Source organism: Panthera onca, chromosome X (genome assembly GCF_046562875.1).
Source record: "Panthera onca isolate mPanOnc1 chromosome X, mPanOnc1 haplotype 2, whole genome shotgun sequence".
Classification (NCBI taxonomy): domain Eukaryota; kingdom Metazoa; phylum Chordata; class Mammalia; order Carnivora; family Felidae; genus Panthera; species Panthera onca.
This window is the reverse complement of record NC_138357.1, coordinates 118,728,184-118,745,685: the sequence shown is the minus strand read 5'-3', so window position 1 is coordinate 118,745,685 and position 17,502 is coordinate 118,728,184.

The window sequence follows — 17,502 nt, the reverse complement described above, 5'->3', positions numbered from 1 at the left end:
ATTACAGGTCAAGTATAGCTCTAATGTCAACACTAGCCAACAGCTTATGCTCTCTCAGGGAAGAAGGTGCTGCTGTTTTCATTTCTTCAGAGTTGTAGCTAATGCAATAAGCCTTGAAAAGAATTTCTGTAAATATTGGAAGAAGGTCATATTATCCTGATTTGCACATGATATGATGCTTTCTTAGAAAACCTAATAGGTGCAATTAAAAAGTAAATTACTGGATCACAAGTAAAATAGTTTAGTGACGTACCAGTTACCAGGAAAAATACTTTAAAAATCCATTCATTTACTAGTAGAAACCAGACAGAAATGGAACCGTGGGGGGAAATATTAGTAATGGAGACAAAAACTACAAAATAGGAAAAAATTTAACAAAAAAGTATAAGATTTGAGAGATATACATTTTACCGAGGGACATAAAACACGACCCAAATAAATGTAGAGACATATCATGCTCCTAGATAGAAAGTCTTAATGTAATAAATATGTTAATCAATTTCAACTAAATAAATTGCACGTAATTTCCATCAGAAACACAACAGACTTTCTTTTTAAATAGAAAACAATGGCTTAAGAAAATATAAGAAAGCAGAGTATGCAAAGTTGCCAAGAATGGTTTTGAAAAGCTGGAAAATAAGGAGAGATTTATCCTCTCTGCTATTAAAATTAAAAACTATTGTGTTCCAGAATCTTCGTCGCAGCGTCTGCTTCTGGGGAACCCACTATGACACAGTTATGATCGGTCTGTCACTCAACCGCATTTTAATGGGGATGTCAGAATTCAATTACAACAGTGAGCTTTTTATACAGATAAAGGAATATAAAAAGGAAGTGGGTTTAAGGTTTTTAAAGCTGCACATTATGGCCAGTTAGGTCTCAGGTGGGCTATGGATCCAGAAAGCAGTCCTCCTGATCCCTTTCCCATTGTCTCATGCCTTTCAGGTTTGCTATTAAAACATTTGCCTTCGTGACCTGGTCCTCTTCCTTGGCTGGATCATTTGGCTTGCTTCTCATCCAGCATGACTCCTCCCTGTCTTACTTGTAATTCTGTTACTTGGCGCCCCTCCCAGTGCTTTGTTCTGGCTTGGCCACCTTTATGCTCCACTTGGCTTTGGCCCAAGATCCAGCATTTTTCTCCCTCGCTCCATCCTTGTAGGCAGTTCCAGAATTCCAGATTTAGTCACAGCCTCATTTGCAATTGTACTACTCGCTCCTTGAAGAACACCGTATCCAGTGGACTATGAGAAGTGGCTACCCTCCGAATGATTTAGAGTCCGGGGCCAGGCATTGAGACTGTAGTTGTATTAGTTTGCGAGGGCTGCCATAACAAAGGACCACAGCCCAAGTGGCTTACACAACAGAAATCCATTTCCATACAGTTCTGAAAGCCAGAAGGCTAAGATCAAGGTGTTAGCACGGTTGGCTTCTCCTGAGGGCCTCTGTTCTCGACTTGTAGACAGTCATCTCCTTCCCGTGTCTTCACACTGTCTTTCCTTTGTGCACGTCAGTGTCCTGATCTCCTCTTCTTATAAGGACACAAGTCATTCTGGACTACGGCCAACCCTAATGATCTCATTCAACTTTAATTACCTCTTTAAAAACCCTGTCTCCAATACACTCACGTTCTGAGGTACTGTGGGGGATGACTTCACCATACGAATTTTGTGGGGGCACAATTCAGCTCACAACAATGGTCAAATACCTGGGTTCAAATATGTATTCACCTCATTGTAGCTGAGAGACTTTGAGCAACTTCTTTCACTTCTTTGGGCTTCCGTAAAATGAAGAAAGTAAGTGTCTGCCTCATAGGGCTGGTGTGAGGATTAAAGAAAATAATATATGTAAAGTGCCTGATTCACAGTAAGCACTCAGTAAAAGTTAGCTGTTTTTGGTTTCTTTGAGGCCCCAACACCAACACTGAATTCAATGCAAATGCACATACAATTTTGCAGACATAAAAACATGCAAATGTGAGGTTTTTATTCAGTTGCTTATTTGCCCAACAAGTATTTGTTGAGCACATACACTGTATAGTCGATACTCATTATTTGCAGTAGGGATGTTCTATAAGGGTCACCGTGAACACTGAATTAGCGAATATTGAAACATTGCTCCTAGGGAAAATACAGGGTTAGGCTTCTGAGAGTCTCTGACCACAACATTTTTGCTAACTAACCAATACATAACTTAGTCTTATGTATATTTCGGTTTCAATGTATATTGTTGGTTCCTTAATATTGGCCTCATTGACAACCTCATTATAACTCATGCCTGAACAAAGCTTACCTAACCCATGCATTTTCTCCATAAAGCACATCACCACCTTCTTGTATTTGGCAACACTAGACAGCGCCTCAGCATTATACTTGGAGGCCATTGTAAATTTCGAAATCACCAATGAAAAGCACAAAAAATGTAAGAAGGTGGTGCTAAGTCGGCTGGGAAATGTACGCTTGTTTATAGTGTGAGAGCTAAAAACAAGTAGGTGAAACTCTGTCTTATTTAACCTCAGCTGGAAGCATGCATGTGCTTTGGGAGACTAAAAATTTTTTGGTGCCTTTCACATGCCCACAAATGACCATGAGAGTTCTGTGGGTATTGATTTGGGGGTGACAAATCAATGTTAGTGAATTTCCAAACATGGAACCTGCAAACAATGAGGATTAACTGTAGGTCAGGCTCTGTATTAGGTTCTAGGGCACACTTCAAGAACAAGGCAGATTCTTCAGTGATACTTACGGTATAGCAGGGGACAGAATGTTAGGGTGACTCAAAGTCTTTGCAGGAATGTTCAGATTCTTTGACTCCTCTGGGAAGGAAGAGGATTCTAAGCATCTGCCTTCCGAAGGAGCTCTACCATCACTGTATTTGCTGAATGATGAGTATCTCTTCCCAGAGGGTGCCATAATCAGGGTAAGACCTTACTGAGGTCCAAGCTGAGTTATGTAGTGTGTCACCATTTCCTTGTGTGTCCTGTGTCCCCAGGAAATGCTCGTACTTGACTGACATGGGATTTACATTCTCCCTCTGACTCAAACAGTTCCTGGCTGCAACACTTTCCCTCTCCAGTGTGGCTGTGACTCACCTCCTTTTGGTGCTCTCTGCAATGCCAACAGCCCACATTCTGCAAGGAGGCAGCATGGGGGGCAGTGGACACATCTCTGATCTGGGATTCACATGGCCTTGTTCTACTCCCCACTCTGCCTCTGAGCTTTAAAACAGGGATTCTAGACTTTGGCTGTGTATGAGAATCACCTGGAGTGGGGGTTAAAAAAACATCAAAGCCAGGTTCCATCTCTGGCCAATCAGATGGGCTCTGGAGGTGGGGCACAGGGAGCCCTATTATCTAAAGCTCCCAGATGGATTTCATGTGCAGCCAAGGTGGAGAACCACTACTTTGATTGCCCTGAGCTCACTTTCCTCATCTGTAGAAAAAGGTATCAGTATCTGATGAGTCCCAAGATAACATGCTCTGAGCTACAATCCTAAATTCTATTTCAAAATTACCAGGGTACTTCCCTGTCCAGTCCTTCTTCCACTGATGTACCTACTATAGGAAAGATGTTGACTAACAGAATTTCTTTCCCATAGCATGTTTACAACATCATTGATGTCTGTCCCCCCATTTGTAAGTTTGGAAGGAAGTAAAGTGATTTTTCCCCTCCAAACAAACCAAAACCAAAAGAGACAAAAATATAACTCACTATTTACTAAATGGAAAGAAAAGCACCATGCCATGGCATGAATTTCACTGCCATCTCATGTCTGTAATCACATCCCTTGAGCACTTAGGTCTGAGTGCCTTCGCTGCAGCTGGAGAGAGCAGGACATACACAGGGTTTAACCAACCCATTTTTTTTTTCTGTTTGTTTTTGAAAAAGAACATGTCTGGAACTCTGGAAAATAGTTCAGATCAGAATCTATGAAGTAAGCCTAGAATAGATTTGAGTGGGCAGATGAGCAGAGCAGAGGCCACAAGGCTCTCCCCACAGGCCAAATGCTGAGTGAAGTAACAGGAACACTTTGGCAGAGTTCTCCTCAAATGAGACACTAAAATTCCACGCTTGAGTTCCTTAACAAAACCCTCCTTGGATGATAGGCAGCAAATCTTCTGAAGGTAAAACTAAGTGGTAAGAATAATTTAGATATACTGATCAGCAGTGGTCTAAAGATACCCTTTCTAGCTGTTGGGAAAATTGAGTTTTAAAAAGTTATTCCCTGCTAATTTGATAGGTCTGGATACTCAGTTCATAGACTGCATGGAAGACAAGACATACAGTTGACCTCCACCAACCCAAAGGTGATGCTTTTCAAAACTGTCAGCAGTGAGGAGAAAAGATGACAGAAAGAAACTCTGACAAAAATCTGAATTTTGGGTCTAGGAACTTCCAGAAGTTTGGCAGGACTGAGCTGAAAAGTCGCCAGCAGTTATTACAATTCACATGGAGGGCAAGTGACACTCAGTGAAAACAACTACATGTGATCGGATCTCAGAAGGGGAAAAAGGAGGGGTAGATGGAGTGTGCTGTCCATGGTGGAAAAAAAAACCCAAACAGAAAGAATGCTTCTACGCGGGTATGAATTGGAAACCATGGCATCATCTCAAAGATCAGGCTCCAAAGGTTGAAGGACTCTGAGAATCTAAAGTGACACAGAAGGTTACTCAGGATCCCAGCAACAAAGAGTGGTTAGTAAGGAAAGATCTGGAGATTAGGGCTTCCTTATTGAGTGACCAACTGTCCTGGTTGGTGTGGGACTCTCAAAATTCTGCACCCAGGGCAACCTCTCAGACCTGGGAAAACAGAGATGGCAGGTTACCCTATGGCTATATAATCCGGAGCCAAGACCAGACATTTTTCTGAGTAAGAGGAGGCTTATACTAAAGATTACAAAAAGATACAGCTTATTGAGGGAAAATGTCAGAGAAGGGCTAGGGAATCAAGAATGCTCCTCATAGCCACCATACCTAGCCATGGGATCTTCTAAATGTCCTTTCATCACTTGAGACTTCAGTTTCTTTGTGTACAAAATGATCTGCTATTAGAGCAATGACTTTCAATCATTTTTATTTTCCCCTTTGAAAAGCAGCAGACTCCTTTCTTCAAATGAAATCTTACCCAGAAAGGAATACATACACGAGATAAAGCAGAGCCACTGGGTTGAAGGCAGGTGGGGAGACCTATAATCCTAACCACTCTGCTGTACACTCAAGCTTCCCCCACTCTGTGCCCAGGCAGCCTCTGAGGCATCTGCACCAAACCTATACAGCTCTTAAGAACAGACTTTTAAAACCACCAGCTGGATGATCTTCAAGTTCTCTCTGGGTCAGAAATCCCATGATGCCTTGGCCATCTGCAACATTATCACTGTTCTTCAGAACTGGATTAGCTGCCCCTATTTTCAGAGTCCTGGCCTCAATATCTCTCCCTCTCTCCAACACACATACTACTCAGAACACAGTGAGGGGACCAGTGTGGTTGGGCTTCGCTTATCCTCAAAGTCAAAAGGATGCAGTGGAAACATACTGAAATGATCATGCCTGGGTTGTGGGTGACCGATTTCTGGTAGTGTGTGCATGTATATGTGTTTCTATGCATTTTCTACAATTTGGATGTAATACTTACTTGATCTTGAGCCAAACCCAGGGGCTTGGACATTATTTGGCCTCGTTGACTCCATTTGACCTACCACTCCCCCTGTTCAGAGACTCTTTCTCTTGGCTCCTCCCCTTTGCCTTGCATCCCTGCTTTGACACTGCACTTTTTTCCAGTTTCTCCTATATAATTTTCCACCTTGCATTTATTCCTCCTACTTTAGCTTCCAGTGTGAATTTCTACCATTAGCTTTAATGCCTGTTGCTCCCAGGGGACAGTTGACCCAGCCCTAAGGTGCCACGCTGTTTCCTGTGCATCTCCCTAGGAGCTAATTCCCTGGCTAAGTCTTCTCTCCCTGAACATAGCTTAGTAATCATCCTGTGTCCAACTCCTGGCCTTGGTGTGTGTGTGGGGGGATCTACTCCCAGTTCTGTTGACCTCACAGGATGTGCTTTCTTATGAAGAGAATGTTGTGATAAAGAGGAGACAAGTCCTTTAATTTGATGACCCTGGATGGTCTCATAGTCATTTGGTCTCCCTCATGATAAAGACCCTCCAACTGAGCCTGAAACTATGACAAAGGATGTGTTCCTCCCTTTACCATGTATGGCAACGCTTTATGGATAGATATTAATGACCCTATCACCTTAAAAGGATCAGGACCACTGAGTTATAGTGAGACCCAGACAGTACATCAGAAGGTGATGGAAGAATCAGGTGAGTGCTGTTAATAAAGAACATCTTTGGTTGCTTTAGGAAAAAGGAGTGCTTAATCAAAGCAAAACCCTTTATTCCAGTTTTTTATTGGGGTAGTTGCTTACAAGGAACACTCCATGGGGCAGCAGCCAACCCAGTTTCAACCATTCCTATCTTCAATTACCTAGTACCTGACTTGTGCCTGACCTGGTTCTCCTGGTTTTTTGCTTTCAGCATTAATTTATGACCTCGGACTATCAGATCTGATTCTTCCTGATGTCATTCTTCTGTCAATAACCTTGCACATTACAAACTATCCAACCTTGCTACTTACTGCTCCTTAAGAAAAGATGGTGGTGGATAAATGTGAGTCAGGTAGAAACATTCCACCACTGATTTATTTCGTGACTTTCAGCTGATTACCTGAACTCTCTCAACCTCATTTTTTCATCTGCAAAACAAGAAAGGATTGCCTCACAGGACTGTTGTAAAGACTAAATTATGACATTTGTAAAATATTTGGCATAATATCTCCCCCTTAAAAGGTAACGACTATTGGAACAGGGCTACTCAGAGTATGCTTCATGGACCAATGCTAATTGTTCAATACTGGTCTATGATGAAGGAAAAAAAAGGTACAGAAATTGAGAGTTACCATTTAGAAAATTTTAGACTGGTAATTTTCTTAAAACAACAACAACAACAACAACAAACTAGTCCTTTCCCAAAGATAGTTAGAGAAGCACTGCTATAAATGGAATGGGCCCTAGTTGGGAAATGTCTGATGTACAGTTTAGCATGTAAGAAATATTACACGAACTCTCCCTTTTCTGCTGGCCAATTACCTTTGGTTTTGTTAATCCTTGAAAGTTCTCCAATCACATCATCACATTCATGAAAGACCTCCTTCCCTTTTCTGCTCATCTGTTGGTGTCTGTTAAGGAAACACAAATTAACGTTAACATTTGTTCAAAACATAACTCAGAAAATCTGTTTCAAAAGCATGCAGGACGCATTCCAAAACCAACTGGCATTTCTGATTTGTTACCCGTGCCATTTCCCAAAGCTGTCAGTGGATAATTAAAAGTCAGAGGGGAAATTTCATTCTTTTCATGTTAAGGTATAGTGGCTATAGTAGAAAGAAAACATTAACATTTTCAGGGGAGGAGGGGAAGAGCGCTTCATTAAATCTAAAGAAAACAATCAATTCTAGGCGTATGCTGTGGTCACTTTATCCATTAGCTTCAGGACAAGAGCGGCATCTGGAGCAGTCTTTTCAAGGCATTGGCACCAGGCCATTCCTGAAGCACACAGTCATTATGGAGACATTTAATTAGTGCATTTTGCATGATTGCCTATGGACACAGGAGGGGCAATGTGGCATCTAGCCCTTTTAGGGTCAATTGATGGCTGGAGAGAAGGCCAGCCTACAAAGTCATGATAAATTCTATGAGGTTAGGAAGTTCATATTACTTCCATTTTTAACATCTCACATGCCCAGAATGGGGCCTGGAACACAGTAGACACTCAAAATAATATTTGCTGAATGAATAAATGACTTCGAAGTCACCCAAATTAGAATACCTCTAGAAACCTTGCTCCATCGCTGGTTCAGTCCAGCATGCCTGGTCCCAGTAAATGATGAACCAGAATTCAAACACAGAGCTGTCCAACTCCAGAGTTCAATGCGCATTCTACTACAGCATGTTGCAGAGATGACACCAGAAACAAATGCCATGCCCTGCATAACTGGGGTGGCTCCAGAATGCCCAATCTGGGCCACCCCCTCCCCAGACTCCATGGGGTGGAGTTACCCCTCACTTCTCTCATGCTTCTCTAAAGACAGACACAGATGGTGCCTCTTAAGCTTACTACCAAGAAAATAAAATTGGACTCTTCTCCTGTGGGCAAATAAGTCCTCCCTCTCTCTATCATCATCTGCGGAATGTGTTCTGGCCATGTCTTAAAGAACCCAAGCTGGCCTTGGGGGTACAAAAAGAGACATTGCTGTAATAGACTGAAGTATAAAGCCAAAATGGAATCTGACTCTAAAAATCCATTCCAGTCTAATCTTTATCTTTCTTGAACCAACAGCCTTGGGTATTATATGACCCCTGAGCCTCCTTCACTTGATTTTTTTAATACAATAAAACAACTAACAATAGTGTTTAGTTTAAGTAAATGTGATAGCACTTTCCAAGTAAATTGACCTCCTTTCTTTCATCAGCCAAAACAATTTTAAGATGAGCTTTGTATTGTGCCCTGAAGGATGCAAAATTCATACTATTATATTCAGAGAGCAAAGAACTTTCAGACTCATAAACTCAGAGTCCTTTGATTTGTCATCAATGATCTAATTTAGTGGCTTTATACAGGAGGGCTTGGGACTTAAAGGGTTATAAGAATTGGATCCAGGAGAAATATAGGGATGAAAGCATTGGTTAAAATGGAAAGTAAATAAGGAAGGCTCAAAAGGAGGAGAAGCAAATCAAGAAATAATGAATTTAAAATTTCAAATCCAGCTCCCAGCTAAAGCCTCTTCCTAGACTAAAAGCTATGAGAAGTATGAAGAATGGATTTCTGTGTCATCTTTAGGTGAAATATGCCTTACACTTAACTAAATAATTATATGTGAATTTAACAAAGTACAAAGTCATGATAGAGCAGAGCAAATATGCACTAAAGGTGATATGGAAGAAGAGAAAATGTTCAATCACAACTTGAAAAACAGGAAGGTGAAAAATAATAGAAGAGGGGGTTAAAGGACAGAGAGGAGTTTGGACATGATCTCATGAGAAACAGTGGCTTGTATGGGAAGGGGTCCTAGGTTTGTATGGGAAGAGAGGGTGTGCTCGAATGGTTTAATTGAAGAGGGTCTACTAAAGGGACTATTCACAGAGGTCTGTGGTTAGAATTAAAGGAAGCAAACTAGGAATGGTAAAATACCCAAGAGCCAACAACAACAGGAAGCTGTTACCATCCTAGGCCTGAAGTTTCAAGAGTAGAGACATTACTGAAAACTGAGAAGAGCTGTAGCAGTAAGAGAGCACAACCTTCCAGGAACTGTGGCCTTTCTGTCTGTCTATATCCTTTAATTGATATAAGTGATACATTTTTCTTGGTTTGTATTTTTGTGTTGTAATTTCAGTTTTTAGTGTTTCTTTCCCTGTATTTTCTTTTTTTGGTGCTACGAAAGTTAAATTTGAAACATCTATCCATTTTTTAAAAATTGAGGTATAAATGACATACAACATTCTATTAGTTTCAAATGTTCAGCATAATAATCCAGTATTTGTATACATTGAGGAACGATCACCACAATAAGTCTAGTTAACATCTGTCACCATACATAGCTATAAAGAATTCCTTTCTTGTGATAAGAACTTTTAAGATCTATTCTCCTAGCAATTTTCAAATATGCAATACAGTATTATTAACTATAGTCATCATGTTGTACATTACATCATCATGACTTATTTATTTTATAATTGGCAGTTTGTACCTTTCAACTCTCTTCAACCCATTTTGCCCATTCCCCACCCCTTGCCCCTGGCAACCACCAATCTGTTCTCTGTATCTATGAGCTTTATTTTTAACTTTACATATAAGTGAGATAATACAGTAATCCTTTTCTGTTTGACTTACTTCATTAGCGTCATGCCCTTAGGGTCCATCAGTGTTGTCACAAATAGGAAGATTTTATTCTTTTTTATGGCTGAATAATAGTCCACTGAATATTTTCTATCCATTTAAAAATTGAGATACCATTCTCACATCATAAAATTCACCCTTTTCATATGTACAATTAAATAGTCTTAGTATATTTGCAAAATTTTTCAACCACCACCATCGAAGTCAAGAACATTTTTATCACCCACCAAAACCCCATATTCATTAGCAATCACTCCCCATTTTCCTCTCCCTCAAGTCACTAAAAACCACCAATCTATTTTGTATCTCTTTGAATTTGGCTTTCAATAGAAGAACAAAACCACTACCAAATTTCTGCTTAGCTGGGAGGGAGTTGATGAAATACATACTCCAACTTCTTCCCTCCCAACCCTGATCTCCTGCTGGTCCCTCCTACTTGGTGAAATAAACTGGAAGCCAAATGTCAATAAAGCCTCAGTTGTGCAGCCCATTGACGTCAGCCTCCAGAGGCATAAAGCAGGATGAAGGGAGGACAGGGAATCTGGAGGGACATACAGGGAAAACAGAGTGCCCAAAGGCCCTATAAATTCTTGATGAGAAGATGCTGAGAAGAGAATGTATTGACAGAACTGGAAAGTAGAGGGAGTGCACAATCCTGGTGCAAGGACCTGGGACTCCATGGTGAAAAAATACATTCCTGGGAATAATGGGTCTAATTAACATAGCAGAATCAAGGGGTCTGAAGTTCACAGTAAGATTGTTTACAATGTCCTTATGTAACAAAAGATTAATCATGGCATCCTTTCATTTTAATTTTTAAGTGGCTTCTGGAGACCCAAGAAAATGATTCATCATCCATTATTCATATTTCATTTTCATTCTTATCTGTATCATTGTGACTTTGTATACATGACATTGAGAATGGCATCCATCCTTTATGGTACCCTATAAATAAATATAAAAGCTTATTTCCTATTATATGATGGGAGCCTGTACAACTAGATTTGTCTAGTATTTACTTAAAAACTGATTTAGTTTTGCAGTATAATTTGGCCTTATCTTCAAGGCATTACAGGCCATAACAAAAATAGTTTTCCTTAAAAGGAGAAAGATGCATGTTACTCAATTGTTTCAGTCTCTTGAGTTGATTACATTTCTTGGTGCGCTGGTCAAGAAGCAAACAAAACTCGATATTTTCCAGAGTCAGTCTTACGGTTACATTAAATTGTCTTTAGCTACCTTTAAAATTTTTTCTCTGACGAGACCTTTCCTTTATGTCAACTGAATTCTCCCCCCCCCTCATATTTAGCAATTTATCCAAGTCATGTGGCATGACTATTAAACATACTTTTTATTATTAAAATTAGTAACTTAATATTTGAATTAGGTTTTCTTTCCAGAAGCTCATGTGATTGCCCATCTGAAAAATAATAGGATCTTGTTTTCTTCATCCACATATATTTTGCATATATTATTCATTACCATTGAAAATTACGTTTCTCTTTTTTCTATTTTCCTAATTCAATGTGAATGCTGAATACAAATAATAATCCTCTTCTTAGAATTAAGGAAATGAGTAAGGAGGCTATTACATAAATAGTTTCATGTGATTGTGATAATGAAAGCATTTATTCAAGAATAACAACTTACATTTATTGGAGTCCTTGAAGTTTATATAGCCCTGTAACCCATGTCATTGGATCCTTGCTACAATCAGGAGTGATAGACAGGGAAGATGAAATTACCTCCCATTTTACTGAAGGGAAAACTAAAGCTCACAGAATTAGTAATTTGCCTAAGATTGTAGAACTAGTAAGTAAGGGTGCCAGAACTTGAATATACATCTTCTAAAATTTCAAATAATATCATGTGCCACAGATGCATAAGCCTGGGGGGGGGGAGGGAGTAGGTTTATGACAGACCCACATGTTTTTAAAAAATATCTGTTGATGGAGATTCTACCCATTTCTTCTTTGCCTGGTCCAACAGCCAACCATCTGGCAAAAATTCCCATCATTTATATATCCTAGACCCATGGCCCCCATATGGTTGTCCTGAAAAGAAATAATGAAAGGTAATATGCTGGTTTGGCATATTTTAGAAAATGGACTTTATATTCTTGAAGGCAACAATTAAATTGTCCTTTCATGTTCTCATATAAAGTGAACTAATCCCAACATCTTGGTCTCTGAGAACCTGGAGTTGGGGGTGAGGAGAAGGAGACAGAGAGAGAATGCCTTTGATTCTCAAGTTGAAAGTATTAATTCTATTTAACTTTTTTTTTTTTTTTTTTTAGCATTTAAAAACTTGTCAGGATGACCCTCTGGCCTTCTACTCCTTCTATTATTCTCTTTGCTCATCTTCACCTTCCTTGATTTTTCTTTTTGCTCTATCCTAATGTGGTATCATAGTGTAGCTTTAATCAGATTGATCTGGGTACTATTCCCGGTTCTCAGTAGTAAGATTTTATTTTTTGCCTTACAACCTACTTTTGCCTGAAATTAATATACACCATTACCTGTTCTTGTTTATCTATTTGTGTAGCAATTACTATGTTCACTTTTTCTTTCATCTTATACCTTCCTTCTGGAGTCATTTTCCTTTTTCCTGAAATAGTCTTTCACTCTAAGTTTTATTTTTCTTTTATTCCTTTCCAGATGTTTCATTGTTAGTAAACATTCTCAGTTTTGTTTGTCTGGAAATATATTAATTTCACTTTTGTTTTTTTAACAATTTGCAGATATATAATTCTATGTTGACAGTTATATTCCCTTAGAATACTGAAAAATTCATTTCATCATCTTCTTTTCCTTTTATTATTGCTAAGAATTCAGCTGTCCATCTAATTATTGTCACTTAATATTTTTTAAAATTGATTTATGACTAATCTCAAGGTCTTTTCCTTGCTCTTTAGTATCTTTAGTTTCACTTTAAGTACAATTTATTTAGGTGTGGTAATCTTTCCATGTATTTTTCTTGGATATCATCACAGTTTCTAATTCTGATGATTCAAATTTTTCAACAATTCTGAAAAATTTTAGCCATTGCCTTTTCAAAAATCACTGCTCCTAAGATCTATTATTTCTTTGAAACTCCTACTTGACATGTATTAGATCTTCATTCACTATCTTCCATGTATCTTCTCTTTCATGTTTTCAAATTCTTTGCTTCTTTGTGCTGTTTTCTAGATAACACTTTTGGCCTATCTTCCACTTCAATAGTTATCTCATAACTTAAATCTAAAAGAATATTTAAAGGGCTCATTGGCTTTTAAGTATAAATTATAATTTTCATTTCCTGATATTCTACTTTGCTCTTTTAGAGTCACTTATTTCTTACTCACTTTTTGCTTCTGTAATCGTTAAACATAATTAATACTTTTATTCTAAGTATGATAATTCTAATATCTGAAGTGTTTGAGTGTCTTACTCTATTTCTAATTGCTTCTCCTGGATCTTACTTATGCATACCTTGTTTTGTCATATGTTCTGTGATTTGTGTTTGCAAATCATATCCAGTATAACTTTAGCTGAAGGCAAACTTTAACATGTGTATTGGAATTTGTTTCCCCCAAGCAGATTAGCATTGCTTCAACCAGAGATACTTGAAGTCGCCAACTTAGAACAACTTTAAATAAATTCTTGGTTTGAGCTGTTTGGATTATAGAGTTAGGATCACAATCCTATATGATGTTTTCCCGTGGTTACAAACTCTCAGATACGTTTAAGCTCCATTTAAAGTCAAGTTTTTGATAGGCAAATGTTTCTGTGCTATCTCTCCTTTTGTATGGCTTGGACAGAGAGTCTCCAAATAGACTATCTACTTGCTGGGCTCAAGGCTTTCTATCTTAGTCTCCCTGCTTGCTCCACAACCCCCCCCCCCCCAAGCTGCCATTAGAATTGAAGCCATTAGTCTTGAGGATCAAAAGATATTCCAGAGTAGCTCCTGTCTTCAGCATTTGAATTTTATGCTCTTGTTTTGGATCTCTGAGAGTTTTTTTTAATGTTTATTTATTGAGAGAGTGAGAAAGAAAGAGAGAGAGAGAGAGAGAGAGAGAGAGCGCACATGCAAGCGGGGAGGGGCAGAGAGAGGGGGAGAGGAAGAGAATCCTAAGCAGGCTCCATGAAATCAGCATAGAGCCCGATGTGGGCCTAGAGCTCATGAACTGTGAGATTATGACCTGAGCTGAAATCAAGAGTTGGATGCTTAACTGACTGAGCCACCCAGGTGTCCCTCTGAGAATTTGTTTTAGTTCATGGCCAGTTCAACGTTGCCTTTAAAAACACATTTTATCCACAAACTGTAGGTGTTTTACATTGAGAAGTTTTTTAGTCTATCTAATCTTATTTATTGCTTGAATTAGAAGATAATGCAGCACTCTGCAAATATTAATACTAGTAATCCTTTGACATGGCTGTTGTAGTTAATCCTCAAAGACTATTGCCCAATGAACCATACTTTCTAGTATCTACACCCTAGAGAAGTCTCCTTCCATACGGAAATGAGCTGGCCATGTGTAAACACTAAAATGCAGCAGGAGTGACACAACATGACTTCTAAGCCTATGTCATAAGAATCCTTGCAACAGCATCTTCCTTGTTATCTTGGAATTGGAATGCTCACTGTTGGGACATACCTTTCATAACCCAGGCACCAAAGTGGAAGAAACCCAAGCCTCAAGGAAAGGCCATGGGTAGGTCTTTTGGTTAACCATTCCAGCCGAGTTCCCATCCAGTATCCAACAGCCAGTATCAAATACCAATCATGTGAGGAAGCCATCTTGGAAGACTGACCCAACTGAGTCCTCAGACAACTTAAGCCTGAGCTTCCATATAATATCTTGAGAGATCCCAAAGAAGAATGTCCAGATGAACCCATTCAACCTATGGAAACTTGAGAGATAGTAATAAATTGTTCTTTTAATTTTTTTTAATGTTTATTTATTTTTGAGACAGAGAGAGAGAGAGAGAGAGAGAGCATGAACAGGGGAGGGTCAGAGAAAGAGGGAGACAGAATCCGAAACAGGCTCCAGGCTCTGAGCTGTCAGCACAGAGCCCGACACGGGGCTTGAACTCACGGACCGCAAGATCATGACCTGAGCCGAAGTCGGACGCTTAATCAACTGAGCCACTCAGGCACCCCAATAAATTGTTCTTTTAAACATAAAAATTTTGGGGTAGTTTATTACAGTCATACATTACCTGAACAACAGTCAAGGTTTTTTGGATTAGAAGCCATTTTGCCTCTTTGAAGTGACTGCAAATCTATGCTCTGATATGCTATATTGATATTATAGAGCATTTTAATTTCCAAATTCTTAGAAGGGGGGCAGGTAATTCTTGTTTCCATATATGATCTACACACACCATTTAACAACTATGTGTATGACAGCCACATAGATAATTAAAATAGACAATATTTACTGTAGCTATTGGGGCGTCTGGGTGGCTCAGTCGGTTAAGCGTCTGATTTCGGCTCAGGTCATGATCTCACAGCTAGTGAGTTTGAGCCCCGCGTCGGGCTCTGTGCTGACAGCTTGGAGCCTGGAGCCTGCTTCAGATTCTGTGTCTCCCTCTCTCTCTGCCCCAACCCACTGGCATTCTGTCTCTGTCTCTCTCAAAAATAAATAAACACTAAAAAAATTTAAATGTGAAGGACATTTTAAAAACCTTAGAAGATAATATAGGAACACATCTTCGTAATATCAATACTGATACTTACAAGACAAAGATAGCAAAAATTATAAGGGAAAAATTAATGACTTTCATCATATTGCTAACATCAAGAAAATAAAAAGGCACAAACTGGGAAAAGATATTTGTGAAACATACAACTAGCAAAGGATTGCTATATAAAATAGTTTTTACACATAAATAAGGAAAAGGAAACAGCCTAATTGAAGAGTTTTCAAAAGAAATGTATTTCACAGATAAAACACAAATGGTCAGCAAACATATTGAAATGTCACTCAAGTCATTAGTAGTTAGATAAAAGCAAACTAAAACCACAATGAGATGCTAATTAACATTCTCTGGATTGGCCAAAATTAAGAAGTCTGACAGCGTCAACTGTTAGTGAGGATATAAAGAAACTATAACTTTTCTACACTATAGTGAGAGTGTAAATTACAACACTGTAGGAAACAATTTGGCATCACCTAATGAAATTGAAGCTGTGCATACCTTAGGACTCAATAATTCTTCCTCTAAATATGCATTTTTTATGTACGGCAGAAGAAGTGCATAATAATATTATGCAAGTATTATTTATCATAGCAAAAAATCTGGAAACAACCCAAAAGCCTATCAGCAGTAGAATGGATGGATACATTGTGGAATGCACACAGAATGGAGCAATGTAATGTGAAAATGAATGAATTCTTACTATGTGTAATAACATAATATTGACCAAACAAAGCAAGCCACAGAAGAATACAATCTCATTCAATTTAGGTACAGTTGAAAACATGAGAAATTAAATAATGTGTGTGTGTGCATATATGTGGGTTAGAATAATGAATCAAAGTAAGAAAATGATAACAAAATAATCAGGATAGAAGTTAACCTAAGAGATGGGATATTCCATGTATATATTTTTATAAGTATTATTCCTTAATATGCCATTTTCAAAAAGCAGTGAATATGTCAATTAGCAGTGGAATTGATCAGAAATGGAGTATAAACAAAAGAAGTCTGAGAGATAAACCAAATCCAATCCAAGGAATGAGTAATGAGAACAGCGAATATAAATATTCAGTATCACAAATGAATATTATGAAGTTGGAGAGGGCTCCATCAGTCCATCTGAGACAGTTTCTACTCAAGGTTTTCACATTTCAACTATACAGTCAGATCCTATTTGTCTAGCTTCGTGTTTATCATGCAGCCTTCCCAGGCAGTGTGTACTCAAGAAGCTTATACACTGCTCAACCTACATGGGTTACTTGGCAGCTCGACAGCTATATTTTCATTCTGGTTTATATATCAGACTCTGGGGTATTATAGAGTTAGTATGTCACATCCCTGATTAGTAACGTATTTGGGGCACTGATGAGATTAATTTTGTGAAACTGCCAAGCTAAAAACCAGAGTTTCGACTGTGAAGAGTATATAGGTGAATGCCACACTTTGAAGCTCTTGAGTGTCAGAAAGCTGATCTCCTCAGATGATACCCTGACCTAGAGCCCCACTTCTATAATATTTATTTTTATTATCCTCACATATAGATAGATTAGAGGGCAGAAAGATGTCTTATATTACTTTACCTCATCTTCATAGAAGTATATAGTAGTTTGTATACAGTAAATGCTCAATTATTATTTGTTGACTGGATGATTGGAAGGATTGTTGATTACATATGCACTATCCCATTAATATCTATGCTATACTTGACAACAATAATAAAAATGTCATCATTGAATATAATGAACAGAACTACACTTCAACTACCAAGTGATAGTTTACCTGCAGATGTAAAACTATTACTATTGTTCAAGTTAAAATAATTCATTTTTTCAGGGCACTTGGGTGGCTTAGTTGGTTGAGTATCTGGCTCTTGA